Below are 18,542 nucleotides of genomic sequence, written 5' to 3'. Positions count from 1 at the left end.
CTACTCCTACTGATGCATGTGCTGTGCAGTGGGCACACTCCCAAGGACCAGAGCAAAGACAATGTCCTGGTGGTGCATGGCCGAGCAGCCTCTGTGCAGCTTTTGCAGCGTGCTCAGCATGAGGTGCTGTGGGACATCACCCTGTGCCTCCACAGAACCACACTGTACCTCTGCTCTACACAGTTTGTTGCAAAACAAATATTTTCCAGCAGCTCAGTGCTAGGATTTGGTGTGTGACTTTGGGGTACTCTTCTCTAAGGTTATCTTTTTCTAACAGGAAACTGTTCATCTGCATCAGCTTCAGAACAAGTCTCATTCTTATTTTCAGAAGGTCTTGGGTTATTACTGTATGTATTACATGGACTACATGGCCTGTGGCAACACACAGATATTCTAAAGGGGGTGTAAGTTGAGGGCTTTGCTTAATAAACAAACCTTTACCCATAGCACAAAACTGATATGAAATGGCATAGTTCTCTTTTTCCTGGAACTATTTCATGTCTCCACAGCCCCAGCTGACACAGTGATGGGGAATGACCCTTCTTTACTCACTGCATCAATTTACTGTCACCACTTCTGTTGCTTTGTTATTTTCCCCTTAGCTGTTTGTCTTTCCTAGTCCTTTAGTTCACTCATGTGAAAGTACTGGGGCATTCATTCCAAAAGAGAAATGGAAAGCTGTAATCAAAATGAGTGGGATGTAATTTATCTATCACATAGATTGTCATCAGTGATTTTGTGCAAGGAATCCACAAAAAAAGAGCTTGTGCTGATACACACAGGTTTTTCAATTCTAAGACAGTAATGATTATTGGGTTTTGACCTCAATTTGGATTTTCATTTTCCTCTTGAGGAAAAAAGCCCTCTTCATTTTGTTTCCAACATACTCCCTGCCTTGTTCAAGAGGAGGATGGCTGAAAATGCAAATATGTTCAGTTTGCTTGTTCTTGAAGGTTTGATGTTAGAAAAAACTTGCTGATTAATGTTCTTCTTCTCCAAGTATTTTAGAAGAGTCTCACCTGCAATGCTAGAAAGCAGTGTCTGGAAAACTTTATAAGCCATAGAAAAGATTGGCTTCTAATGATGCAGAATGAGGCTTTTTTAGCTTTGTGAAGGACCACATGTGTTTGCCCTTCCTGAAACAAATTACTGCCTATGTCCTTTGATGCCACCTTTCTGGAAAAAAGATAGCTCAGCTGTGTAAGGAGGTCCTTGGTGTCAACAGAGATGGCTGATTGGCTTTCCCAAATGACCCTAATTTGCAGTTTTCTCCCCTCTTTCCACCTGAAAAATGCAACTGAGTGACAGGAATACTCACAAGCAAAACTGTGGCTCACATATATGGACATATAGATACATATATGGACGTCTATAAACATATACATATTTATTGCCAGGGGTTGATGAATCAAGGAGCTCAGTAGAGGTGAGGCTGCTGCAGCCCCATGTCCCCAGAATACACAGTCCCTGTATCAAGAAAATAGAAATAAGGAATGGAATTTAATGAGAAGTCAGGCCAGGCAGTGCTGACCAGGCGCAGGGCACAGCCAGACAAGAGTGCTGTCAGCCACTGTTCACACAGAAACAGCTACTTTTGCCTTCACCTTTGCACATTTGTTCCTGCCCAGACCACCTTGATCCTTGTCATTCCTCACCTCCCTGAACAGCCCATAAAAAGTCCTCTACCATCTCCTAATGTACTTCCTCAGCATCACACAGTGTGTGATACCCATCCCTCTGGCAGCGAGCCTGACAGTCTGAAGAGTGCTTTGGAGAGCCTCCTCCTTTGGCTGTTTATCAGCCCCTGGGGCTAAGAATTCCCTGTGGCAGCCTGGGAGGGCTCATAGCTCTCACTGGTTTACTGGGACTCCCTCCTCTGCCATTTTGCTCAAGGACACTCTAACACAGTGCACATCTATAGATTTACCTGCTTTTCCTGTAGGCTGCTGATGCCACTCAGATCATGGGCAGTACAGGAAGAGCAGTCAAGATCTTCCTAGTATCAGGAGAACTGAATAAAATTTGTAGTGAGAGAAGTCAACATTCTCTGGTTCTGCACCTCCTTTAGAAGCTTACCTAAACCAAATTTTCAGTTTTCAGTTAGTTATATGATAGCAAATAAACCTTAGCAACAGTAAGTTCACCTTCACTTTGCTTCACTTACCTTATGATGTGCTTATCTTCTTCTCTGAAATAAACTTTTAATTAGCAGAGTGACCTTGTCTAGGTCACTTCATCTCTCTGTGTTTCTCTTCTCTCTTTTGTTCAATTAAGACAATAAAACAATGCACCCACATGGGTATTGCAAAACTTAATTAACTGATGTGTGCGGGACGCTCAGAGCTTCTGCAAAGGCGAGCACTGTAAGCATAGAAAATTAATGTTAGGATGAGTGTTGCATAATAACCTGACACAGCATCTGTAAGTGAACAATTTTTAAAAAATCACTTCAGATTTTCTTATGCATTGAAATAAGTTCTGCTGCAGGGCCTTCAGTGTTAAGTGGCCAAAAGCATAAAAGAGGGGAGTAGCTCGCAGTCCCAGGTTAACTGCTCAATTAAACAGAATAGCTTGTAGTTGGACTTGGTCATCTTGAGGCTGTTTTCCATTCTAAATGAGTCTATGACAAGTTCCACTCAGTTTAATGCTTAGGATATGTATTCTCACCTAATATTCATCTAAACCTTCACATTCTTCTCAGCACTACTATTGGAACAGCAGGTGCAAATTGACCCTAAAATCTGAGCGAAACAGAGCATCAAACAACCTGGAAAGTTTTTTAAAACTGGTTTCTTTTACAAATCTGGTCAAGGTATAGGTGATGATCTAGGTACACCTATTAGATTTCCATTTCAGGAGTATCCCTGCCACAGCTTCTGTCAATGCACTTTGTTCTCAGTTCTTGTCTCATGCAAAGCTTGGGTGAAGCTCAGTAGGTGCAGACATAAGAAAGAAATTAAATACCACACCACTCAGAGAAAGAATGGAGTTCTACATAGTAAAATCAGAAAAATAGTGTGTGAAATTTCTGTGTTTTAAAATAAGTTCATTTTGTAGTTTACTAATGTGTTCTATATTATTTTTACAATATTTTAAATTATTTTAGCATGACTATCTAGCTGTGTAGTTGAGTAACTTCCTTGATTATGACCAAAAAATCACAACCAAGAAATGAAGTTCAGCTTTTCAACGTAAGGCATAGCAGATGCCAGGATTCTAGTGATGGTCCTTAGAAGCCAGGTGATGCACAGTTAATTTTTAGACAGTTACCAGGCAACAGTTGGGACTAACAGAAGGCCACGAACAACTCCTTAATTTTCTTTCCTGAATCTGAGCTGCTGGATTTATTTTTCAACTATTTTTCCAGCAGAGGTCTTAGCCATTGAAAAAAGATCATGCAGTACATTGGTTAGATTAGATAAGTGATTTTCTTTAGCAGGTCTAAGTACTCAATAAATCTGCTCCTTTGTAAGTATAATATAAAATTGCTCTTTCCATTTTCATGTGTTTAGAGCTAAGAAATTCTACCTGAAAGAAAGAAGTGAAGAAAAATCTCAGATCCATTCTGTGATATTGCAAAAAATATAAGCCTGCGATTTTGCTTTTTGTTTGGATTTTCTTTTACCTGTCATTTCTGTTTTGACAGGTTTCCCAAACTGCTGCTATCAACCTTTCTAATAATTAAACATTAAAAATTGAATGATGGTTTAACACACAATGAAACATTTAGCTATGCTACAGTTTTTCCTAATTCTCCCCCTTGCTTTCACCAACAAACAACTGAGTTTGATACGCTTACAAAAGAGAAAAAATTGCATGTTTGCCTGGAGTAGGAGAGAACTCAACTAGAGGATCAAGATGTACTTTCCTCTATTATTGTTCTATAGTAGCACTAATTTATCAAACTGTCTTTTACATGCCAAAAACCACACTTCACACTCCAAGTCATCCAGAGTCTGAGCCCAACATAGAGAAGAAAAAATTAAATAGGAACAAATGGAGTTTTCCTTCTATTTTTGCATTTCGTGATTTTAAAAAATGGTATTTCGTGCGACCTAATTGCTCTTGTGCTTTTAGTATATAATCATCATCACAATATCTGTCTCACAGCGCAGTCAACAACTGCAGCTCCTCACCTGACGAGGTTTCTATATCCAGCACTGTGATCTCATCTCTAAGAGGAACTGCACTAAACCACTGCCACAAAACAAGGTGAGCCCAGTGTTTCAGATGAAAGACAGGAAAATCTATATCATTTTTCCTCTTAAGGAAAATGGAAGATAGGAACAAGGAAAGGCTCTAACTTCCCTACGTCACATACTGTGTATTACCACTCTGCTACGTGCCACTGTCTGCAGGTCCTCAGTATTGTGAGTTTATTCCTACTATTATTTATGACTGTTACTGCACTGGCTTCTACACATAAGCTATCCTGTTCAATTGCAAACCCAGCGTGTTCAGCACTGCAGGAACACAAAATATCACGTTGTCAACTTGTGGGGTTGAGTCATTGCAAAGCACTTTGAGAGCCTGTACCTACCTCCCAGAGGTTCTTTTGAATGTTTCTGTCATTAGTGTCACTGTAAAGCATAACCCACTGTACGACGTGGGTTGCTTGAAAGGCTTGAGTGCTACAATGCACAGGAATTGGATGCTTTGCTAGGCATCTTATTCAAAGCTAAGCTGAGATGGTGCCTCTTACTCCAGTTTTCTGTAGCATCTGGCATTTTACAAACACTGATCAACTAGGCCTAACATTTCCCGTATATAGGGATGCATTAGTAAGCCCACAATGTGTGGGACAAAACTGAAATAAGCAGTGGTTGAAAAAACTATTTTACTGCCTGGAAGTCAACATCCATGAAGCTGATGGTGAGTCCTTGAAGATCAAGCTCTGGCTTGATAACTGGTTTGAGCTGACCTAAATCTGGGCTGTTATTTAAAGGGATAGCTCTACCTTCTGCTCTCTGGCCCCAGCCACATTTTCTCACTTGTGCCAACACAAGATCTTGTGTGGATGCGCAGAAGGTTGGTGCAGGTAATTTACCTAATTGAAAATACAGAAAAGAAACAACCGGGCAGATGGTTTAGTCACATCAAATGTACCATGGAACTGAACCCTCAGGTTCAATGCCCCTGCATTCTGCTTTGGAAGAGCTGCACTTGAGGTAGCTGGAGGAGAAAAAAAATGAAAGGACTCTTAGCTGTGCTGTGCCTGTTCAAAATGGGTTGGATGAGCAAAACCCTTTCTGTGCACAGAGTGCTTGGGCTATCCCTGCCGGAGTGGCCCAGAGCTCACACACAATCCACACTGGAGAGTTCCCTTGGGCACTCTCAGCAGGAGCACAGGCTCAAACTTGGCTAACAGCAGCAGTAAAGGGGGCACTGGTTGCATGTTGGAGTGGGGGACAGTGGGGGTAAGTAGCCCTCCATCTTGACTGGAATGGCAAAGAGACCCTTTTGTCTGCTCTGCTCTTCCTCCTGCTCTGTGAGATGGCAAAGTGCTCTCACTTCTGCTTCAGTCCATCAGCACTGAGGTGATATTCTGTCTTCCCTCCTCAAATAATCCATACTTCCTTTCACTCCCCACCTTCCTTTCTCTGGAACAAGTAATACAGGTGTTCACCTTTGCCACAAAGCTCCCCTAAGCTTCCACCACTTCACCCCTTCTTACCAAGGCCCCCCAAGCTTCTGTGCCTGGGGATGCTCAGCAGTCCCCAGCTCCAGACTGTATTTTTGAACTGCCAAACTCAGCCAGGGCAAATCCAGAGCATCTTCCAAATCCTTCTATCTGTGTTGACTTGAATGTGCTCAAAATGCTTGCCAACATTTTGTCTCAAACTCTGAATGGCCACCCAAGAATGGAAGGGCTTCAGCCCTCCCTACAAGTCACAAAGGAAAGATGACAACTTGAATAAAACTTCTGTGAAAAAAATTGCTTTGCCCTATTAAAGCAGATTTCAACTAATTGGAAACAATACACTGCAGGGTTTTTAAAATAGTTTAACCAAAATGTTCCCCTTTGGCTATGTTTATCATTGAAACACAGCCATTTTATGAAATAAAAAGACAGCACTTGCCCTGGTTTGCAGCCAATGTGCTGAAGGCTTCAGGAACAGTTTTATCATCATTTAAATAAAATGGCAATGCTGAACATTTTAAGAAAACAAAGGGGAACTATGTAGGACCCTTTTGGTAGATGAGTCCTCTGACCAGTTCACAAGATTTTTTATGCCCAAGCAGATCTGAACTAGTTGGTTGTTTCCTTTATTCTTATACTAGAAGGAAGGACAACAACTTGAGGGGGAAAAAATAGATGTCATCAATCTTCAAATTTTTTTCTTTTACTTGTATAGAATGGTAACAAATATATTTCATTTCTACCAGTCTTTTACACTCTATTGTGATAAGTATCTATTAGTTTTTGGAAGTGGTCATCTCTCTCTTCACAGTGCAGAGATGCAAAACGTCCTTCTTAGGACAGAGGCCAGATTCACCTTTCCTAAATTGTAACATTTACTTAAGTTGCCTCCCATCTGAGCCTGAATCATCCTTCTGATGGTTATCTCCTTCCAATAACTGCAAAGAAAACACAGGTCAAAAGCAATCAAAACAGGCATCTCACTGCAGCACTTCCTTAGGTAGGAGGCACCAATGTCTGTGGGTTCTCTCTTCAGGCTTTGTGCTCTTGTTTTTGTGTGCTTGTGTTAGGTAGACTAGACCTTGGAATCTGATGGCAAAATGGTAAAGTCTGAGTTGGGGAAATCATGAGAACCTAAGGGGTCTGGGAAATTATTTTCCAGCAGAAAAATGTTTTTTAAAATGTACTTGATGTTTATTCATCTTCAGAAGCCTTGGAAGGCATTCAGCATCACCTACACACTGGGAAAGGATCTTATTATTTTATTCTCAGTTTTAGCGCTGATCATTTGTGTGACCTTGGAGAGATAACTTCCCAATTCCATGTCCTGAGCCCCTGTTCACCTTTTAACTCTTCTGTCTGTTTAGATTATGAAGCTTCTGCTACAAGGATTACAGTGTTATATGATAATGAAATGTGACAAGACAAATCTGTGTCATGAAAACCAGGGTTCTTCAGAGGATATGCCCTTTGCCACGGCGCTTCCTCTAGAGAATGTAGACAGAGAGGGTTGGTTGGAAATGTTCTCAGCAGAAACAGAATAACAATTAGAAGGCATTCAAGAGTGAAAGCTCTCTGTGGCCCAAAGGTGACTTGGAGGCAAGGCAAGCTTTGGGTGAAGGTACTGCAGAGGATTAGGGGCATGTATTGCACAACATCTCATGTAGTCCCAATGGAACCTATGCTACAGGACTGGGAAGCAATGCATACCCACTGATTTGCAGAGAAAAAGTCAAAAAATAAGGACTTGTGAAGAGTGGCTCCATGAAGCCTTCAGATTCAGTTAATGCTTTTAGAGCCTACCCTGGGACACATTAAGAAACCACACACGCGCTCTGTGTGTGTCATGCACAGACTGAGGCAATACACCTGATCAGAGAAATTACATTTACATTAAGAGTCTCTACACCTGTAGCATTACCCATTAAAGCAACACAAATCTAACTTTCAGTCCAGTCCCCTGAAATCTGAATAGTCTTTGTGTCAATGATTTTGGAGACCTAAATGTCAGTCCCCACCCCTCATAATCTACAAAAGTGAGATGATGCCACCAGCTTTCCTTCCCCTCCAAAGCTGTGCAAAATCTATCACTTTTCTGGTGATCCAGACTTTGGAAATGCAGAAACTGAAATGAGAATTAATATTTAAACCCTTCCAGGCTACCAGGAGCTGTACTGATCCTAGACTACAATAGGAAAGTCTTACAGCTGTGTTGACCAGCTCTGACAAGAGCCTGTAACACTTTACCCTGAAATTGGTTTCAGTTCCCCAGGGACAATTCCGTAAAAGCTGAGTGCCGCTTGCAAACACGGACTGTTGCATTGTCCTTGAAAAAGTCCCATGGAAATACACCTCAAAACTTTATGAAGCACTACAGTTTGCTCACATTAATTTTTGAAAAATTTATGCATGGCATAAGCATGACCAAATGTGATGATATGTGATTGGTGATTAATGAACTGCTCACTAGTGAAAGACAGGTTCTTCATTCTGGTACAGCAGAAGTCAGGGACACAGGCTTGATGAGTTAATGATATTTCTTCCAGATGTATTTTCTATTACTGTTTGGTTATAATACTGTATCATATATGGAAAACTCATGCATACAGAAAAATTCCATGAGCATTCACCCTCATAACAGTTGTCCTTTTAAAACATTTTTTAAAGTGCCTGAACCAAGTTAACTTGTTTATCACTCAGATTTTAAATTTGGCAGTTAGTGTCATAATTTTACAGCTTGTCTACATGAATAAGTTAATTTCATAATCATCCAGAACAGTAGCTGCATTAACATTGCAGCACTGAAATTCAGCAACTTGAGTTCTTGTCTTTTAGATTAGGTTTCCTGTAAAAATGATCTAAAAATCTCCTTGAATATGTTTCCTCCATTAACTGCCCACAATTCAAAAAAGACAAGACAAAGTACTTGAATTTTAAACTGTCCAGTTAATTTAATAGAAAAGCATGCTATTTCCTATTAATATTCTACATGCCTACCTTCTCTAATAAGCAATCCAAAGCACTGCAGGGGCAGTTAGGAAGAAGAAACCTCGGTACAGTGGATCCTTTGAAATGAGCAGATTATTCTGACATGCTCAGATTTTACATGATGCACTTAAAAGCTTGTTTGTAAGAAGCTTTCGGCACAGTGCTCAGTGAAGCAGAAAAATTGTCATCAAAATTAGAGTAAAACAGTAGTATTTAGCATTACATAAGAAACCATTATTATTGCATCAGCTTCTGGTTTTAATTATAATGTCTTTGCTAGAAGAAGCTTGTTGGCCATTTGCTCAACCTACCTGCATTTCTTCCAATCCCCATCTCTACTGTAAGTACCTTCACCTCTCTCCCTCCCTCTTCTTTCAGGCACAGGATTTCATGGTGGCACAGATGCCACACGGCTAAAGCTTGCCCAAGTACTACAGCATGCAGCGATATGCAAGTCAAGGAGTGAACTTGAACTTTAACCTGTGAAAAGAGCAAGGTGTTCTCTGAAACTGTAATTATATAATTTTTTCCTAACATTGCTTGAATCACTAATTGCTGTGGATGACCAAATGAAGTAGTGAGGAACAAAGGAAACAGGATCAGGGTCAAAAAAAATATGGCCCTGACACACTGGGTCCCATCTCTTCAATCCCTTATAACCACACAGTAATTATCCAGGTCAAAAGCAAGTATCAAACTCCTCTCCATGGCACAGATCCCAGAGTACTCTCTACCACATAGTGAGCCTTAAACTGCAGTTACACAGAGGAGCAAGTATGTCACCAGTGACATAGAATAATTGGGGGTGGGGGGGAAGGGGAAAAATTTGCTTGTGGCTAAATAGAACTGCTAGTCAGGCTTTAACAGCTGTGCTGAGTAGAACAAGGACAAAGAACTCTGACAATGTGATGGTCTCACCTAGAAAAAAATTCCTCTCTGACCCCAATCTGGTAATCATTTTATTCACGAATGCAGGACACGGTATGCCAAAAGAATGCCACAGGAGATCAGTTCCCCTTGGACATAAATCCTGCTTATAGCTGTGATCAATGTCAAGTGCTTTAGAGAGAGACAAAAAGATTTTTTTAAAGCCCAAATATTCATCAAAGGAGAAACCTGGTGGTTCTTATGGAGTGCAGATAAGCATTAGAAGTTCTAACCTGGATTGATACAGCAGAAATGTATCACAAACACAGAGCCCACCAGCTCAGTTTCAGATCCCTCAGATGTCTCCAGAACCACTAGATCAGTAGAATATCTCCAGCAACCTCTCACAAACCTGAGAGTGTCCCTCATGTTTTACTTCATACCTGCCTTATGGGAACTGTGTTAATAATTAACATCTCTGTCTATGGTTACCAGCAGACACTTTGTAAGGGACAATCAATGCTTCACTTCAGCCCAGGTAAATAAAGCCCCCCACATTCTACCTACCTAGCATAACCCATTATCTCTCAGAAGAAGTTGCACTGAAAGGAGAGCAGGACTCATGCAAACAATAAAATACTCTGCTTGGATTTCCATTCCAGGTCAGAAAAGATGAAATTAATGCAAGCAAGATAAGGAACTATCAGTCAAAAAAAGCTGATAAAAAACCATCCCAGCACAGCATTAGACACAATAGTCATTTTTCTGGCTGGAGGGTTAATATTACAATAGACTGGGGAAGAATTTAAACTCAGCTGTCCAACATCTGAGGATTCTTTTCCACTGTTCAAGGCTGATGAATCTCTTCCAACATCTGAGGAGAATCCCATGTTTGTGAGTCCCAGGCACCAAAAAGTCATCAAGTCCCTGAGGATTTCTGCTTAGGCTAAATAGTTGATTTTACCTAGCTTTAAACTCGTCTTATTAACTGCAACTAAATAGCTTGGGAAATCTCTTCCAGCCCAACAGCTCTTACAGCACCCATTCTCCTGCCTGTCACCGTGCTGCCAGGTGACCAATGCTAAAACAAGAGTCCAAATAGAAAAGTACCAGAGCTCAAGGACTCAGTGGTGCTAGAGCTCCACAGCTGATTCAAGACCAGGGCAACAGTGGGTATAGAGGATTTGTAGGGAGGTGAATCTCAGAGATAAATGAGAAGTCTGGAAGCCCAAACTGGCCTTAAGCAGAATATCTGTACTTTTTCTTCACCCACACAAATGAGTCTTCTGGTACAGTACCAGATGTGCTGGCAGCTGGTTTCCAGCTAAAATATGCAGCAGCCAAAGTGAACTGACCAGAGACTTCAGTCCCCTGAGTTGTGAATGAACATCATCTGCATTCAGTTCACACTAAAATGTGCAGGTTTTTACATTTATTAGTGATTTACAGGCCAGTGTCACCATTACTCTGTGTCTTGGAGAACAACACATCATGTGTTTCTACATCCAAGTACAGAATAGTTTTGCCACTGTAGGTACCTCTGCAGCAGACATACAGCTTGTAAGCTGTGTCACTTGTGAGCAGTGACAAAATTGAGGTCACTCTCATTATAGAAAGGAATCTTTAAAAGAGCATATCACTGTCCCATGGATGATGACATTTACAAGTGTTTTGCTGTTTCTAGTGAGCAAAAATCATCACATATACTGGTAATATTGTAGTGGAAATACACTGCTGCTGGAAAAGCAAAATCCGAGACAACACAACCTCTTCCATGAGGCTAACAGCAATATGTCATCACACATGAGTTTCATGCCCAATAAATCCACTGGAAATTAAACACAGCTGACAGTATTTCAACAAGTGTTCTAATTCTCTCATAATCAAGCACATTAACAACACACCATATTCATTTTCTGTGGCTTCAGCTTCTCTGCCTTGCATATTAGAACAATTCAACACATCTGGGACGGAATTAATGTCACAAACAATTTCATACACTTAGAATGATCTTCTCACTTTGTGTTACATAGAAGACAGTTCTCAGAGCCAATGGTCAGTATCACAATAGCCAGGGGCTTGGCCACTTAGACCATGGGATTCACTTGGAGAAACCTGGTCCTGGGTGGGATCCATCTGTTGGAGAAGGGGAAGAGCCTCTTCAGTCATAGACTGGCCAAGTTGGTGAAGAAGGCTTTAAATCAAGGTTAGAGTTCCCTTGTAAACTAAGTTATTCTATGAATACTCTCTCCCTTGTTTCAGTCACCCTTAAAATTGAAAATAGTTTTTATTAATTATAGGCATATCCTCTGTGTTTATACAGCATCATTTTTGTGCCTGCTATATGTGAACATAATCACTACTCCATGGAGCTGATAGTTTAAATTGTGCAGATAGCAGACCACATCTTCATAAAATTATTATAGATATTAATAGGAAAAAAAGGCAGAGCAAGACAAAACCATGGGGAGTAAATACATCTGTTTTGCAATGGAATCTGGGATAGGATATGAGGCTATACAAGGCTAGAACTGCTCTTTTAATTAATAAATGTATCAGATGTAATACAGAATTGGGTGGGGGTGGAGTCAGTTTAACTAGATCAGATTCTGTGGAGATATATATAAAGCTACTTCCAGTAAAAGATCTGGACACTGCAACTTTTGAGCCTTGCCCCCTAGTGCATTAGTTAGGCTTCATCCGAGAAAGGATTTATGTGGGTAAAGCAGGAAATGTTTCCAAAGGCAGACCCAAATTCCCACACTGAGTTGCTGCTTAACCCTGGACAAACTGAGGAATCAAGGCGAGGCCTTATGTTTCCTAAGTACCCAGAGTTTGCTGCTCCTTCTTTCTTCCCATAGCCATGAGACACTATCAGTAGCTCAGAGTTTATCAGGAAAGCAAAGCCTGGAGGAAGTTTCCCCACCATTTTTGCTTCTATTGTTCATTTCACAACTTCCTTCCTACTTATCACTACACAAAGGCTTTGACTGCACAAAGGCTTTGACTCTCAGTAACTTCTACCTTTCCTCCAAAATGCAAGTGCTTTAGGAGTTTGAACCTGACCTGCACCCCTCAGGAGTTAGGAAGCAATTTCTGCATCCATCCATGAGGTTACCTGAGAGAGCAGATATTGCAAGAGTACTTAATGCCTTTCTTCAGGCTACTGAATTTCATTCCCATGAATTTATATATATTAACAAGTCACTTTTCTAGAGCAGGTGACCATTTTCCTCCAGTATGATGCTGGTTAATATATTTTTCTCTCTGTACAGCAAGCATGTAAATGAAGAATGCAGATTCCTTGGGCTCATACAATTGTCAGGACAATTGCATTTAAACGTCAGGCTGTACATGTACACATCCTGCTGCTCTGTGGCATTTCCAAGAGCACACAGAGAGTGCCACTAGAGGACTTTTTAGAACACTACTATCCTGTTTCTACCCAGTAATTTGTTAAGTTTGGTCTCTGATCTATTGAAATATTGTTTGTGAATCTCACAATATTTTTAGCTTATCACCAACCTTAATTGTAGTTTAAAACCCGGAGTTAATCCACTGATATTCTCTTTCCCGAAATTGCCTTCTTTGCACACTTCTTAACCTTTCAGCTGATCTCTTGAAATGAAGTATGCAGGTGAGGAGACTGAAGCACTTCTTGAGGCAGCCTGTGCCATTATGCAGCTAACAGCTCTTGTCAAGTGTATTGCAAGACTTCTGTCAGTCAAATGTGTGATGCAGTAGTGAAGGTGTGCTGTGAGAAAGCAAAGAGAAACCCTCACCTCTGGGAAATGCTAGGCTTATAACAAAAGTATGGAAATGGTTTTCTTTCAGTTGTCAGTTTCTGTGCAATATGTGTGCAAAATAAATATTTTCCTTCACAAAAAATATATATTTCATGGTGAAAAATTTATTTTGCAGATCAATAGATTGAAGCCTAAAGTGATAAAATCATCTTGTCCAATCTCCTGTAGAAATCCATCTCAGGAATGTCATTAACCAAAAATCTTTGCATCAACCTCATAACTTCTTTAAAAGTAATGACATTTCAGAGTAACAGCTTGAATGATAAGAATCTGCCACAGCTCAATTATCTCTGCTATCCATCTTATACAGCATCAGCTGCAGCACTGTCACATCAGGATATTCTATTCGATTCTGACCAATTAGCTCCCATGAAAAACATCTTTCCCATGAAGGATTGTGCACAAATCACCTGTCAGATTTTTCTTGGGTAAACAGAACAAATTGAGTTTTTTAGGTTCTCACTAGAAGGCATATTGTGTGCACTATCCTGTGGCTGTTTTGTGAATTATTTATCAACTGAAAAAAATATGCCAACTTGCTTCAGTACTTTGCCTTGTTACTATCTGCATAGCCTAGGAAACACTCATTGATAAGCATGAATGCTATTCTCTTTCTCTTAGGACAAATCAAAATGAAAATTCCTTCTGAGATGAGGCTTCAATTGTTTTGGTGCCACTTCCTTATACTCTTATAAATATCCACAAGTTTCAATAACAGAATATTTTCTTTTTACTAATACAAATGAAGCAGATAGGAAAGAACAAATAACCCCAAACTTTTATGAAAGCCTCATTAACTTGAAAGCTAAATGTTGGGCTTCAAGAAGAGTCATCAGACCAAAATCTGTATGAGAGAATTTGCATATGGATTATAAACATACATACACATACATCTATATCTAGCTATATCTTCATATAAACACAGAAAAAGGAGACCATATTTGCCCTCTGTCTTTGTATGCAGCTCTCTGAGGAGCTCTCTGATGGAGACATTTGAGCAGAGAAATATCTGGAGGCACAGCATAAGTTTTTTTTGTCGTTGTTTTTTCTTAAAGATATATTGGAGTAAGGGAGAAATGGTGAAGGGAGGGAAGGATAATACTGTAAAAATAGAGTGGGGGACTTTTTGTGAGGCAAAATTCGATAGTGACTACCAACATCTCATTTATTTCAGCTGACACCTTCTGAGTAGGTACATGGTTGCATATGTAACACTTCCTCATAGTTTCCCCCCAGGACACAGTTTTGTTTGCACTCCCAGTGCTGTGAATTTATAACTGAGGCATCATTTGGGTTATTGTATGTCATAGGAACTGTATTTTCACAGATGGCTCACCTTCCTTGCCAGATGTCTGTTTTTTACAGTGTCCTAATAACTACTGCATATGCTAACTTCATTCTGTATATTAGAAAATATTGCCTTTAAGGCACAAATCTTGCATTTTTCAGCTATTTTTGTTATTAATGAAAGAACTTACAAAAGCATGAACTGGATTCAGCACATGCAAGCTGGAAATTCCTGAAAAATGAATGCTTCTGAGCTACTGGACCAGAAGCACTAGAGGAGGCAGGCAGGAGACGTGAATTACTGGATTAAAATCCTGTTTATGACAGACTGTAGATAATTTTGCAGCTATATGCCTCCAGATCCCATTTTAGGCTTGGAAATCTATGATTCACCTTCTGAACAACTTTCACACAAACATCACAATTATCAAACAAACCCTTAATTTACTGCTTCAAAAGATTACAGTCTGGAAAACCAAAGGAAACAGACAATGCCTGGGGGGCTGAAGAAAGAGCATGTAAACAGCGCAGATGGGCTTCAGAGATATTGTTGAGCAGCACTGCCAAATCCAAACATTTCAAAACTCTGAGTCAGCCACCAAAAAAGTCTTGAAATTCACTTACAATTCACGAGATGTGAAAAATAACTTCTTTCACTAACGCCTGCATTACAGTGCAGGCATGCTCCCTGTCCAAGCGCTGTCAGCTGTCCTCCCCCAGCAGTTTTTGGGTCCATTGGCTAATATCAGCTGTGCTTGAGGGAGGAGCAGGGAGCTGAATGTTGGTGCCTCCTTAGAATATAGGTGGGCTGGGCTGGGGATCAAGGAGAGGAAGGCAAGGATAACTGGGCTTTGTTGGCACTGGCCACCTGTGCAGCTCAGTGCATCCCACCTGCAAGCCAGGCAGGTCAGGATGGGAGCTGTAGACCTTGTGTGGAACTGGACATACAGAGGAGCAAGGGGATATTTGGGGAAATATGAAGGGTCTCGTTCAAAAGGCAGAGGAAGAATGCAAGCCAATGCAGTTTTATACCACAGGGTATAAAGAAAGCTGAGGGCATTGTGGCAGTGAGGTGTGCCAGAGCCCAAGAGCCAGCTGGAGCTCCACGGCCACAGAAGGCTGTCAATATTTTAATCCCAGATGTCCATGACAGGGATCAAAGCACATGGTCTCATTAGCCCTTCCTCACACAACTGCTCTGAAAGGTTTAGTGCCCCTGCGCCCTTTTCAGGCTGTTGGGAGCCTCCTCCACAGCACACCCAGGGGCTGTTCCTGCCTTGTGGTTCACTAGCTCATTTGCCACACATTCCTGCAGCTGCACCAAAACTTGCTTCAGAATAGAATAAGTTAGTGAAGGTGAAGTGGCTTGGAAGATTGGTAGAAGAGGGCAGGGGACAGGGAGGCAAACGGAAACCTCCTCATGCTGAGATGTTATTGAGCCAAGGTACCATGACGTAAATCCTGGCAATATTCCTTAACAAATCTAACCAGCAAATTCTAACCCAGAAAAATCTTTGTTTCTGAAACTTGCGTTTTCCCCATGCCTTCTGTGATGGGAGGTGAGTGTTTTCTCTTCATTTTCCCAGTGACAGCTCATGCCATCACAAGTTCAGCAGCTCCATCAGCCTGAGGAAATCTGAATTCCTCCTCCTGGCCCCCCACTGCAACACTGGTGCACATCAGCAGAGAAGAAACACGGCTCTCTGGTAGTGAAGTCCCCAGGCTATGAGCACATAAAGATTTGTCAGCCTGGTGTCTTTCAGCAGCACACCTTTCTCACACAGATTACAGCATCCTGTTGCTTACTTTATTTTGACATATTTTGAGTTCCTGTTTTCCAGAGCATTCGAAACATTTTTTTTTTTTTAAGACAGAAAAGAGGCCTAATTGGAACATAGCAATCTCAAGAGCTTCTCTGGAAGCTGTAAAAAAATTTCACTTATAAAAGGCATTATGTACAGATCTGATACCAAGAGTTGTGTAATGCTGTTATGTTTTCTCACTTGCAAGCATAGGGGCTGAGGAATCTGCCCTTAGACCTGCAGTATGGCTACAGCGCTATGCAAACAGTCCTACTAACACCCGTCTGTCACACATCACCCACCTTTTCCACTCCTACACCAGGCTCATCCTCGTCCCTTTATCTCAGGGAGAACTGACCTCAGAGAAGCTCTGTCAGATAGGTAATGGCTCATAGTCAGCTCAGCTCCAGCAGCAGTACATAAATCTGAAATAACTCGAGCTGAGATGTTTGCTTCATTGTAGACAGGTAAAAAGTCGTGGCCATCTGAGGATTTAATAGGTATCTTGCCTTTAGTTTGGATGCAATCATGGTTTACAGATTTTTGCAGTGACCCCCTATGATCATCTGGACTGTTGTCCTCCTTTATACATCATGTTTATCAGATTGAACAAGCTCTGAGAAGTGTGCTGGATGTGAAGGCTCCCCTATGCTACTGCTGAGGCCTGTTCAAAGGATGATTTAATAGAAACTCTATTTCTGTAATGAAAACAAATAGACTTTAAAGGGTTTAACTGGAGTTCATAAACAAGTACGGGCTCACTGACAGCAGCAAAGTAAAAGGATATATCTAAAAGCATTCAAGACCACATGTAATAGGATGGTTTGTGATAATCTGATTTAGAAGAAGAAAATGTGGACTGAGTGGCTAGCCATTATTAGACATTCAGTTGATCTTGTCTGTCTCACAAGTTTTACATATGTTTGTATATTAATACTCATAATCATATCCTCTTCCTTATTTTGTCTCCTTTCTACAGTAACTGATGCTTTTCCTTACAGTAGTGGTCCTGTAAATGATAGAAAGATAGAAATTATAGATATAAAAGGATGATGATTTCTCAGCAGTTCCAGCCTGTGGAATTGGGTTGGCAGCTTAATCAGGAAATGTGATGCTGTTCCAATGCCAGTAGACTATGCTGGGAATTGTGCTGGTATTTCTCAGGCTATTTTGAAGTCTAGCATTTTCTCAAAAACTTTTGTCTTGCTGCAGAGTTGTTGGGCTGTGGGCAATCCAAATATGTGACAAGCTGGACCAAGATGACAGCAAAGTCCTACAGCATCTTTGCAGAAATCAAACCAGCTGATGACTTACAGTGAAGAACTTCCTAATGTCAGACATAGGCTAAGATTACCCATTAGGAGGAAGGCACAAGGTGGCCAACATAGCCTATCCCTAGTGGAAAGGGCAGACAGACAGTCTCTCTTGTGGAAAGTCAGAGAGCAAGAGGCAACAAAAGCAAAAGAAAAGTGATCAAAAGCGTGTCACATGTAGGTAATCCCATGTGATCCTTCACTGTATGGATGGTGAGTGAAAAAACAGGAGAAATTCATGTGACCTACAAATACTAAGTCAAGAGTCTGATGACACTGGCAAGGGACAGCCAGCCAGCAGAGACTGAGATCTGGTATTTTCTTGGGTGTAGTTGAGGCCCCACTGTATTCAAGGAGGTTGTGCCATGAATTCCATTAGTGATGGGTTCACTCCCAAGAATTATCTTTTCCTATATTCCTGTTACCTTAGTCAGCACTCTGTTTAAAACCATTCAAGGCTGCTTTCTGCAGTGAGAAGTGCCATGTGTGATGAAATGCTAAAATAAACATTAGTTTTCTTGGCTCTCCTCCACAATACGTATTCCACTTCAAATTAAAAATTAAATGGAGCCTCTCGGTGTGCCTGTTGGAGCATCTTGCCCAGCCATCCGTCCCCCAGCTGCGCAGCGTGCCACTAGCATCTCGCTGCCAAGTGTGAGCACTTGAACAATCCAAGCCAGGTGATTACAGCATAAAGACTCTTCTAATTTGTATTATGCTCTGAGTATTCTTTTATGTAGATGATGCTCAATTTATTCATTTCGGGGCTGTGTATTTGCAGGGTCCAACTCTGTTTAATAGATTAGTTACATTATTATATAAAGAGCTTGGAAGCCGA

The sequence above is a fragment of the Melospiza melodia genome, chromosome 2, assembly GCF_035770615.1.
Source record: "Melospiza melodia melodia isolate bMelMel2 chromosome 2, bMelMel2.pri, whole genome shotgun sequence".
Taxonomy (NCBI): Eukaryota; Metazoa; Chordata; class Aves; order Passeriformes; family Passerellidae; genus Melospiza; species Melospiza melodia.
The sequence above is the reverse complement of the archived record's forward strand: the minus strand, read 5'-3'. Positions refer to the sequence as shown.